Genomic DNA, 12,069 nt, shown 5'->3' on the forward strand with positions numbered 1-12,069 from the left:
ACCCAGCCTGAGTGACAGCCCTGGAGCTCCCCAAGCCACCTAGAGGTACTGGGAGGCACTAGTGAGAGTCTCTGCTTCACATTTTAAAAACATGTCACATGGTGGTAGCACACATTTAATCCCAGGTGTGGGACCCATGGATATCAGTTCAGGGCCAGCTTCGTCTAAAGAGCTAGTTCCGGGAGAGCCAGTTGTTAGACAAGCCAAAATATTTGCTTTATATATGCTAGTGCTTTGTGTTTGTATGATTCCCATATGTGTGTCTGTTGGCTGCAGAGGCCAGGAGAGGGTGTCTGATCCTTTGCGACAGGAATTCTAGATGGATGTGAGTGGCCTTATGGGTTCTGGAAGAGCCCTAGTGCTCTTGAACCTTGAGCCATCTCTCCTGGCCTCTCCCTAGCAATTGCGCAATTTTAGGGAGGAGTCTTATGAATCCTGTAGCTTTCAGCTAATTGGAACTAGTTTCTTTTTGGAGTTCATGAGCCTCCCTCCTCCCCACAAGAGAATGTTGCTCCATGGCCCAATGCCTTAAAGATTTTCACCTTTCGTTTGGTGAAGAGCTGTGTTTCTAGCCTTGGTTCCAGCCAAGTGACTTTCTACTTGTCTGCCTGTCAGTTCTACCCCTAGCAGGTATGATGGGCTCCTCTGAACAGGGCTGCTGTGCTGGCATCTTTGTGAGTGGGCCAATTCACCCCTAGGGTGTATCAGCTTTGAAACTCCTTGGTGTTTTTCTTTGGGGGGGGGGTGTTTTAAAATAACCTCAAAGTTTGCATATTTATGTTAATTTCGAAGTAAGGCATGCAGAGATGACATTCCATAGCTAGCATCTTAAGAAATGCTTTGAAGAGGCCTGGCAGTGGTGGCACACGCCTTTAATCCTAGCTTTGAAGTATATTTCTTAAATGCAAGCAAAGGACAAATATAGCTGCCTCAGTCACTGAGTCAGAATTTTTTAAAGATTTGGTAGATATTGAGAGTTCAAGACTAGCTGAGACCCAGTCTGAAAACAGCCTCTCGTCTCTCTTCTCTCCTCTCTCCTCTCTCCTCTCCTCTCCTCTCTCCTCTCTCCTCTCTCCTCTCTCCTCTCTCCTCTCTCCTCTCTCCTCTCTCCTCTCTCCTCTCTCCTCTCTCCTCTCTCCTCTCTCCTCTCTCCTCTCTCCTCTCTCTCTCTTCTCTTCTCTCTCTCTCTCTCTCTGTATGTGAATACACTAGTACATATTATCTTCAGACACACCAGAAGAGGTCATCAGATCCCATTACAGATGTTGCAAGCCACCATGTGGTTGCTGGGAGTTGAATTCAAAATCTCTGGAAGAGCAGCCAGTGCTCTTAATAGCTGAGCCATCTCTCCAGCTCTGATAAGACTGTTATTTAAAAAGACAGGACTGCAGGTAGTTCAGTGGTAGTGTTTATCTTGATAAATACTGTTTTTTTTACCTTTCCTCACTCCCCACTCCCAACTAAAGCAAATTTACCCATTGGGTGTGGTGTGTCATGCCCATAATCCCAGAATTTGGGAGAAGGCAGGAGGATGCGGAGTGTGAGTTCAGCCTGTACTGTATTTGACCCTGCCTAGCAGAAATAAGATGTGGAAAGAGCAGTGTGTTGCACAGCCCCTCCCCCATCCCTGTTACCTGCTTCAAATGTCACAGGTCTTTCTCAATTCTGCTTTTGAGATTAAAGCAAGCATGTGATTTTCGTTTTTCTTTGTCTTAATGCTTTTTAGAATTTTGTGTTGTGTGCCCACACCATATGTGTACTCTTGTTTACATGAGTACAGGCCGTATACAGCACACGTGTTTGTGTACACGCACATGCACACAAATGGCTATCCTTTAACACATCACAGTACACACATACATGTACCTACTGCATGGGTTTCTGCTACTAAAGACACAGATTAGGTGCCACAGTCAATTTAAGGAAACCTGTGTGGATGCCAACTCCTGGTACAAGCTGCTTTAGGAGAGCCCATATGAGCTCCCAGGCACAGCTACCTGTTTGTCTGGAGTCGTGTTCAGGGTCTATTTGCTGTTTAAGCATTAATTCTTAATTAATCCCGATTCTGTCAGGAAAACCCCAATATATGGAGTTGATGAGAAAATAGCTTTTATTAGGTGGGAAGTTGAGCTATTTACCATACAGCCCTCCGAGCCTCAGAATGAAACTGAAGTAATCTACATCTGTCCCAAATCTGTCTTAACACTGGTTAAGAGGGCTGGAGATAGTGATCAGAATAGAAATCTCGAGCAAGAAATGTGTACAAGATTGCATCCTTGAGCTTCCAGGAAAAACAAAAAAACAGTGGTTAGATGCCACGAAGTAGGTGGCAATGCCTTAACCGTATGTGTGTTGTTAGGCCCAAGGGCCTCTTCCATCCTTGTCAAGGGGAGTGCTAACCTTCTCTCCTTTCATACAACACAGCTTACTGTGCCTCCCACGACATATTTAAAGCCCCAAAACTGAAACCTCTTTAGATAATGGTGAATATTGTTTACTAGCCACAAAAGATGTTGCTGAAAAGTACTATATTTTATTTGGTTGTTTCATAATTTAAGCGCTGTCATTTAAGAGTAAAAACGGTTTATTCGATTTTAACCGTGCCATGCTTTAATTAATTCATAAAACCAGCCAATCACAGGCCGAAAGGAACACCGGAAGTTGTGAACGTTCTTGAGCAAAACAGATTCCCCGGAAACAAAACAGGGTGGGCGCACATCCAACCGGGACACGCTTGCGGACGGCGGGAAGTGGAAGTGGGCGGTGACGACTCAGAGGATGAGCGTCTGTTAATCCTACATGGATTTCCGGGCGACGGGTTGTAAGCGCTTAAGTTGCGGGGAAAGCTGTGTACGGAGTCTGCGCATGCTCCTCGGCTCCCGCTACCATTATCCTCGCATGCGCAGCGACGACGGCTGGCTACACGTCAGCTGGCGCTCTGGATTCGAGGAAGTGAATGGCTTCTACACCATGGTGGCTATCCCAGCTTTTGTACCTATATCGGGGAATTTTCGGTTAAGTCCATTTTATTGAAGACATCAAGCCAGAACAGCCTGGTGGTACCAGCTCCCTTGGTAAAACCACGGTGTGTTAAGAGTGCACACGTGTCTAAACAAGCACAGGGATGCTCACACCTCCACAAGTGTCATGCACATTTTTACAAATGCATGGTCTAGTGCACACATGTGCACATACGCAAACAAACAGTGAAGGAGCTGTGTGTATCGGCTGTGTTTACTTTGTATTTTTCGTGCTGCTTGTGTTTTACAGTTAGCTGGGCATGCATGTGGTTACAGGCATGCATGTGGTGCATGCCTGCATGCATGTGGTGCATACCTGTACTCTCAGTACCTGGGAAATGCAGGCAGGCAGGGAAATTGAGTCCTAAGGCCAGCCCAGTCTAGGTGAAGGAGATGTGTCTTAGAAACAAGCAAACAAACAAACAAACATCAAAGTGGTGCCAGGGTTGTTCAGCTAGGTATTGTGGATAGGGTGGGCATGCATAGCACATCTGGGAAACTAGCATTAGTTATGTAGAGAAGGTCTGTAGAACTATACATAATCAAGTATATATATATATATATATATATATATATATATATAATCAAATATATATATATGTATACACACACACACACACACACACACACACACACATATATATATACTTGATTGTTCTGGAAGTTGCTATGTAGACCATAGTAACTTGAACTTGCTTTGGACTCAGATACCTGCTTGCCTGTGCATTCTCAGTGCTGGGTTAAAGGCCTGTGGCACCACATCCCACAGGCTAGCATTATTGAGTCAGGTTTTTCTACTTCGAAGTTTTAGGACAAGCTTGTTGGCTGCAGATGGAAAATTGCTCGCAGATGGAAAGAAAGAACAGGTTACCCCGCAGGTCGTATGAGAGAGCATGGGCCAGGGTCTGGGTCAGCATCCTGGAGGTGGGAGCTGTACCCAGGGTTGGGAGTAACACTTTGTGTATCTTGGGTAATTTGCAGGGCATTGTGTTGCCTGGAGCTGGGAGAATGAATTGGCAGTTTTGGTTTGGGACCAGCACGGCCACATCCTTTTTGTGGATTGACAAGTTCATCGCAAAAAGTGGGAGGAGGGGGCAGCAGCTTCCATAGGAACCCCAGAGCAGATCTCTTAAGCTTTAAAAACAAAACAAAGGTATGTTGTCCCCTGACAACTTTTTAGAGTCACTTCTATCATGCGGGTCCCTGGGATCAAACTCAGACCATCACACCATTCTCTGGATGCCTTTACCCACTGAATCCTCTCGCTGGTCCTCTGTGGTTCCTACCGTAATTGCCTAGGTTTGCATTTGGTGCAGGTGGGGGTCACTGTCACATTTAGAGATAAAGCTGTAGTGACTCAGGGTAAGGAAAGGCAACTAGAGGAGTGTCTTAGGGTCTGGACCGTGCTGAGAGAGCCTACTAGGACACAGTTCTTTCATGGACAACCTGCAGAACCTGTGGGAAACAGGGAGGCTCTTTGTTGCATTCATTAATTGAGGATGCTTTGCTGGTGCCTCTGGGCCTTGAGCTACCACACTGGCACCTGCTCACAGGAAGGCTCAAGGTGTTCACTGAGTATGTCTGGTCAGCATAGGCTTCCCTCACTGAGGTCCTTGCCATGAACCATGCCAGGCCAAATCTTACTGATACTCCAGGGATTAAGAAACAGTGAGAACTTGCTGAGGCCAGCAGCTTGGCTGGGCTACAGGTAGAGCGGCTTTTTCCCATGTGCCTAGAGTCTAGAGCATGAAGATAAACAAGTAGAACAATCACTTCTGAACTGTTGGCTGTCCTTAAATGCTCCTAAGTACGTCATGATCTACATAGAGAAAGTTCTAGAAGCCAAAAACGTTCAGGTCACTTCACTAACCAGTTGCTAGATAGAACACACACACAGCTAAACTACAATGCCAGATAAAACAGTGAATTATTTTTAAGTGTATGTCCCAAACATTTCACAAGACATATTTCAGTAAAATTAACCTGTTTTCCCAAGAATCACATTTACGGGAATGTCCTTTATTTTTTAATTTTACTATTTTTTTTTAAATTATATGTTTATGAGAATTTTGCTTGCTTGTATGTATGGGATGTACATGCAGAGACCAGAAGAGGAACGTGTAACTGGAGTTACAGTGCTTGTGAGCTGCCATGTGGATGCTGGTTATTGAACCAGTCTTTTGCTGAGCAGCCAGTCTTCGTAATTGGTATATATATATTCTGGTCAGGGCATTTTATCACAGCAACAGACATGAAATTAGGACACTACCTAAGTCCAGCTTGTGCAGGGGCATGAAGGAAAGAGAATGCAATTATATCTGTGCTGAAGAGCCCCTCCTGGGATCCAAAACTTGGAGCTCTTGGGAAGAACTTGATGGAGGAAACAGTAAGGAAAGTGGGTCTGCATCTGGTGTGTTGTGAAGGATGTGAATTCAGAACGTTACTGAGCCCTGATGACCATGGTCTTTACCGGGTAGAAGAGACTCTTGTGGACCTCAGTGACCGCAGTGAGCATACAAGTTGAGTTGTGAAGTGCTAAAGCAATCGAGAGCAGATGAGAAAAAGAACAACAGAAAAAGGGGGCCAATAGGGTAACTCAAAAGCTCAGTGGGTAAAGTGCTGTGCAGGTGTAAGACGCAAGTTTGGAGCCTTAGCACCCACATAAAAACTAGGTCTTGTGGCCCATGTCTGTAACCCTGTGCTGGAGACAGTGTGACGAGCTGCTAGTGGACACAGGTTCATTGTAGCTCATTGGCAAGATACCTTGAAGTAGTGAGCTCCAGGTCCACTGAGAGAGCCTGTCTCAAGAAATGAAAGTATAGCGTGGTTGAGGGCGGCCTTCAGTGTCAGCCACTGGGCAGCACATATACATGCATAGGCAAACATACATGCGCCACACATGATTTTTTGTTTTGTTTTGTTTTGTTTTTCAAGACAGGGTTTCTCTGTGTAGTCCTGGCTGCTCTGGAACTCACTCTGTAGACCAGGCTGGCCTTGAACTCAGAAATCCACCTGCCTCTGCCTCCCAAGTGCTGGGATTAAAGGCGTGTGCCACCACTGCCTGGCAATTTCTTTTTTTTAAATAAAGCAAATATGGTAAGGGTTCTGTTAAACTGAAGTTCTCAAGGGAAACAAATGACAAGAAGCCAAAGTCCGTGCTTATGAGCCTCTGAGAGGCTTAAAAAATCAGCATTTCTTCACCAGATGTGTAATTTCCATTACATCCTCTTCTGTGGAAGAATGTCTCAGGTGGGAACCACCTGTGTAGTTGTAGAGTGAAAAATTATAAAGGCCATTTTATGAAATATGTGTAGATTTTTGGCCTTACAGAACTCAGAACTGAAAATAAGATTTCAGGCCTTCACATTCCAGGTGAAGGACACTTGCTGGATTACATTCCCCAAGCCTCGCCCAAGGCAGGAAGGCATTCCTGACTACAGATAAAGATGCTACCACCTAGGTGGGGCCATAGCCCTATAGCCGGAAAAAGTAAAGATAGTAATCTGAAATGGCAGGATAGGACACAATAGCATGGTAAAAACCACATTTTTGAGAAGAATAAGTGTGCAGAGTGATCTCACATGACTCTAGATCATTTGGGCTAGATTCTCTGAAATGTTCCACTGTTCTTGGTTACCCCTCCCTTGGTCTTCCCAGTGCTATGTTCAAAATTTGTAAAACAACCAATCATGTGTAAGCGCGCGAAAATGCCTTCCTCCCCCCACCCCATGCTATAAAAGACCCTTTAACCCACCACACAGGGCCAAAAACCCTGCTCTTGGAGCTAAAGAGCTTGTCGTTTTTGACCGCCGGCTCCTCCCCTAATAAACCTCTGCTGATTGCATCCAGGTATGGTTTCTTGTGATTTTTGGGTGGTCGCGATTTCCGGAGGCTTGAGGAAGGGTCTCCCGAGTATGGGGGGTCTTCATTGTCAGTGCTCTCTTACAGTGAAGCAAGAGACTGTGTGACCATGGCAACTCTTATCATAGAAAACATGTAAATGGGGTTGGCTTACATTCTCAGAGGGTTAGTTCATTATCATCATAGCAAGAAGCATGGCAGCACATCAGGAAGACATGGTTCTGGAGAAGTAGCTGAGAGTTCTACATCCAGATCCACCAGAAGCAGGAAAAAAAAGATATTGGCCTGTGAAGTGGAAACTTAAGGGTTCTTTGGAAAGTCAGTAGGATGGTGTTTTGCTGGGGCAAACACTTGAAGGAACATTTCTCTGAAGAAGATACAGGAGAGAGGATGTTCTGCTAAAGCAAACACGTGTAAGGACACGTGATGAAGGATTATGTGCTGACAACACGTATGTTGGTCTGCCTTACATTGTATAGTTGAGTTGCATTTGTTGGGACTTGTAAAAGAAAACACACCATAAAAGTTTTGGTGGTTTGCTGCAGTTTCTTACTGCTTCTATGGACTGGTGCCAAGGCAAGACACGTGCTGATGCAAGGCACATGGAGGAGTGGTATTTGGAGGGTATAAATAGGATTCCATGGAGTTATAGAGACAGAGCTTGGCGTGCTGGTTCTCCTAGCTGTGTAACACTTGTGGGGCTTGAGTCTTCACTGATCTTCATTTCTCTGAAGAGACACAGCTGAGAACTTCTGGTGTCCCTGTTGGTCCCTCCTGCTGACTCAAGCTGAGGCTGAGGCCTGGCTGTCTCTGCTAGGTCCTGTCATCACTGTTGCTAACCTGACTCTACCAAACTGGACTGCTGGTGCATCTGTGAAGTGTTTGTGAGTGGATTGAGCTGCCGCTGCTAACCTGTGAACTGAACTGCTGATTTCCAGACAACACAGATGGGAGTTGCTCCAAAGAACCTTTCTAAACAGGTCCACTTTCCCCGTTTGTTTTCTTTTCCACTACCTCTGGTGGGTGGTGGGCTACAAGGGAGGGTAAAGTGTTTAAGAACCATCTTTGAAAATAGAATTTGAAAAAATTAAAGTTATAGCCCTGGCTTGTAACCTCAAAGCCCACTCCTGAGTGACACACTTGCTCCAAGAAGGCCACACCTCTTGATCCACTCCCTGAAGACCGTGCATTAAAATCTGTAAGCCTGCAAGGTGCCAACTATCACATCCACTCCCCTGGCCTCCACAGGCGTGTAGCCATATCATAATGTGAAGAACTACATTCAGTCTAAAAGGCCCTCTAATCATTTAGTCTCAAGGCTGCTTCATAGTCCAAAGTGAGACTCAAGGAAATCTCTTAACTGTGACTCCCTGTAAAATCAAAATAAAAAACAGATTACATATTGCCAGCATACTATGCCACAGAATATACATGACCATTTCAAAACAGAGGAAAGGGGGCATAGTGAGGAAATACTGGACCAAAGCAAGACTGAAAACCAACAGGGCAAACTCCAAACTCTGCATCTTCATGTCTGATGTCAAAGTGCTCTTCAGATCTCCAACTCCTGTCATTATGTTGACTACAACACACTTCTTCCACTTGACTTGGTTCCACACACAGTCTGTAGCTCTCCTTGGCAGGTATCCCACAAATCTTGTATCTCCAACAAAAATCCAGGGCTCTCTGGGCCTCTATGCAGGACACCCCTTACACATACCTTGCCTCAGTCACTTTTCTTAGCAATAGAGGGAGATTCCACAACTTCTTTCTTGTTTTTTTTTTTTTTTTTGTTGTTGTTTTTTTGTTTTTTGTTTTTTTCATGTTTTTAGATACAGGGTTTCTCTGTGTAAGCCTGGCTGTCCTGGAACTCACTCTGTAGACCAGGCTGGCCTCGAATTCAGAAATCCGCCTGCCTCTGCCTCCCAAGTGCTGGGGTTAAAGGCATGCGCCACCACCACCGCTTTTCTTGTATTATCGACTCTAAAGCCAGAACCATGAGACTGAAGCTGCCAAGTTCTACAGCTTCCTGTGGCTGGAACATGGCCCCTCCTTCAGTTACATCTGCAACAGCTTTCTGTTTTCAAGGGTTTCCCCCATTGTTTAAGCAGTCCTTTAGTTCCTTTTCACAAACTGGAAGCTTAGCTGGGTGGGGTCCTGCCCTGAGGTCACCACTCCCTTTATTCCATTTAGCCTCAGACTTTTCTTTAAATGTTTTATCTCCTTGGGCACAGGATTTAGCTCCATTACACCTTCCGGTACTTCAGTTCTCCTCCCAGGGGACAATTTGTATTTCTCTTCATCCAGATTACTCCTTTTCATTATAGATCTGCATAAGTGATTCTAATAGTCACACCACCCGGTCAGTACTAGGCTGTCTTGAAATCTCCTCTGACAATGTTGGACTAAAGTATCTAAAATCAAGGGACGTGCTCCCACAGAGAACCCACAGGCAGGACTTGTTGTAATAACATGAGGTTTATTGATACTGGTGCACCAGGACTCTCTTGTATGTAGACAAAAGAGTGTCTTGAATCAGAGTTGAGGTCGTTTATATGTTAATATTCACAAGGCTCATAAAGGCAGTTTTACCTCTTAATCAGTAACTACAAAGGCTGATTTTAACATCCATCCGTTCTCAAGCTTGGTTCCTTCCCAGTCTCTGTCCTTATTTACATCTGTATCTCACTCCCAAATTTACATCTGTATATCCGGGAGAATTCTTTTAAGTGACTGTTTATCCAGGTGTTTTATTGCCTCTATCTTGGGTCCTTTGTTCTTTTGAGATGTTAGTTCAAGTCCCCGGGGATACACCCCAGGGGCAGCTAACACTTGAGTGTTAATTGAAACTCTGAACCTAAGAATCTTTCATGTTGAGATCTAAAATTTCATTTTTACAATTTATTCTCACAACAACAGCATTAATCTGGAACTCTTCAGTTTAGCTTCATCCAGAGTTTTAGGACAAGGGCGAAAAGCAGCCACACTCTTTGTCAAAATACCACAAGAACTGTCTCTAGGCCATTAAATAATATTCTTCTCCTCTTGAGCCAGGCCATCATAATATGCAATATGACCCATTAAGCCCCACTTAAAGCATTCAATTGCTTCCCTAATCCAAAGCCTCAGAGTTCACACTCTGCCAACAAGAAGCATGGTCAGGCCTGTCACAGCAATATTCTCCTTGGTACTACTGTCTTACTCACTGTTCTATTGCTGTAAAAAGACACCATGACCACAGCAATTTCTTTTTTTTCACTGTGTATCCCTGGCTTTCCCGGAACTCACTCTGTAGACCGGCTTGACCTTGAACTAACAGATTTATCTGCCTCAGCCTCCTATGTGTTAGGATTAAAGGTGTGTGCCTATAAAGAAAAGCATTTAATTGGGGCTTGCTTACAGTTTCGGTTTAGTCCATTATTATCATGGTGGGAAGCATGGAAGCATGCAGGCAGACACAGTACTGGAGTAGTTGAGAGTTGTATGTCTGGATATGGAGACAGCAGAAAGAGAAAGAAAGCCACTGGGCCTGGCTTGGACTTTTGAAACCTCAAATCCCACAACCACTTCCTCCAACAAGGCCACACCTCCTAATCTTTTCAAATAGTGCCACTTCCTATTGTATAAGTCTCAAACCCTAGAACAAATGTCTGAGATGCTTTTTTAACATATCAAAGTGAACCTGGCCACCAGATTCTTCCAGTATCCCTCAGTCCCTACCTGTTGCTGGGTCCTCCTGTCTGGCATACCCCACCCCCTACCCCCAAATTCTCCACCAACCCAAAGGGCTGGACTGTTATTCCCTGTATAACCCAGCCATTTTAGTTACCTGCCCCTTTTGTACTTTTGCCCTCTTGGCTGTTGCACCTGGTTCTTCTGCTCCTCCACCCCCCACCCCGCCTCCTGGCTCAGCTCAGACTGGTCATGTCCTGTAAACGTATCTTTTGTTCTCCACTATTTAATCGTTGTCTCTGAGGCTTAGTGCTTCAGTCTGCTAACCTTGGCCTAGTCTTGGAAGCTTCTAGCCTGCATACAATCTACTGTAGGCTTAGAATGTTTTCAGCCTCTGAGACTTGATGCTGAATAAGCTCACCCTTTCTTGTTCTCTCTGAACTCTGGCTGGCTGGTTCAATTTAGCTGTTCTGGCTCAAACTCCTCTTCAAGCTGAACGATTCAATCTGGCTTCTTACTCTTGGCCTCTGACTTTTGGCTCTGCTTGGCTTCAAAGTAACTCTGGCAATTTGTTCTAATCATCTGGTTCCTTCTCATTCTCTGGCTTGTTCTCTCTTCACCTGTGTCTGTAAAAGTCTCTAATAAAACTGCCTCCTCCTTTTTCTTTTCTTTTTTTCTTTTCGTTTTTTTGGTTTTTCGAGACAGGGTTTCCCTGTGTAGCCCTGGCTGTCCTGGAACTCACTCTGTAGACCAGGCTGGCCTAGAACTCAGAAATCCACCTGCCTCTGCCTCCCAAGTGCTGGGATTAAAGGCGTGCGCCACCACTGCCCGGCTGCCTCCTCCTTTTTCACTGCCCCTTAAGTAGCTTCCTTTTTTCTCTCTTCTCATGAGAGTTGGGTCAAATCTTTCTTTGGTTTATCACTTTGTCTGCCACTCAATTAGACATCACTTTTTAATTTTTTTTTTTTTTCGAGACAGGGTTTCTCTGTACTCTGTTCTCTGGAACTCACTCTGTAAACCAGGCTGGCCTCAAACTCAGAAATCCATCTGCCTCTGCCTCCCAAGTGCTGGGATTAAAGGCGTGCACCACCACCGCCTGGCTAAAAATTTTTAAGAGACTTATGTATTTGTTTTGTGTATATGAGTACACTGTAGCTGTCTTCAGACACAACAGAAGGCATTGGATCCCATTACAGTTGGTTGCAGGAACTGAACTCAGGACCTCTGGAAGAACAGTCAGTGCTCTTAACTGCTGAGCCATCTCTCCAACCCTAGACATCACTTTCAAGTATGGGTACTTCTTTCTACAAACTCACTTAATCTTCATTGTTTGGGATTAAAGGTGAGTAATAAGGGTGTGTCTGTATTCTAGCTAGAGGAATTAGAGCTGTATGCTAAGGGCTGAGCCACACCACAACTAAAAGTAAGGTTTTGTTTGTTTGTTTGTGTTTTTTTTCAGTAAATAGCACAACCTTGGGGTTCACAGTACAGTCAAAGTCTACTCTGGACTCTCAGA

The 12,069-nt window shown here is 44.8% G+C and overlaps 1 non-coding gene across 1 annotated transcript; it reads right to left on the minus strand.

Moving 5' to 3' along the window:
• Positions 1–2,296: 2,296 nt before the first annotated feature.
• On the minus strand, positions 2,297–2,422 carry LOC117704829 (U6atac minor spliceosomal RNA). The gene has a single exon (XR_004606347.1). It is a non-coding gene; the product is annotated as a U6atac minor spliceosomal RNA (small nuclear RNA).
• Between the last annotated feature and the right edge of the window lie 9,647 nt (positions 2,423–12,069).

The sequence above is a fragment of the Arvicanthis niloticus genome, chromosome 2, assembly GCF_011762505.2.
Source record: "Arvicanthis niloticus isolate mArvNil1 chromosome 2, mArvNil1.pat.X, whole genome shotgun sequence".
In the NCBI taxonomy this organism is placed as follows: domain Eukaryota; kingdom Metazoa; phylum Chordata; class Mammalia; order Rodentia; family Muridae; genus Arvicanthis; species Arvicanthis niloticus.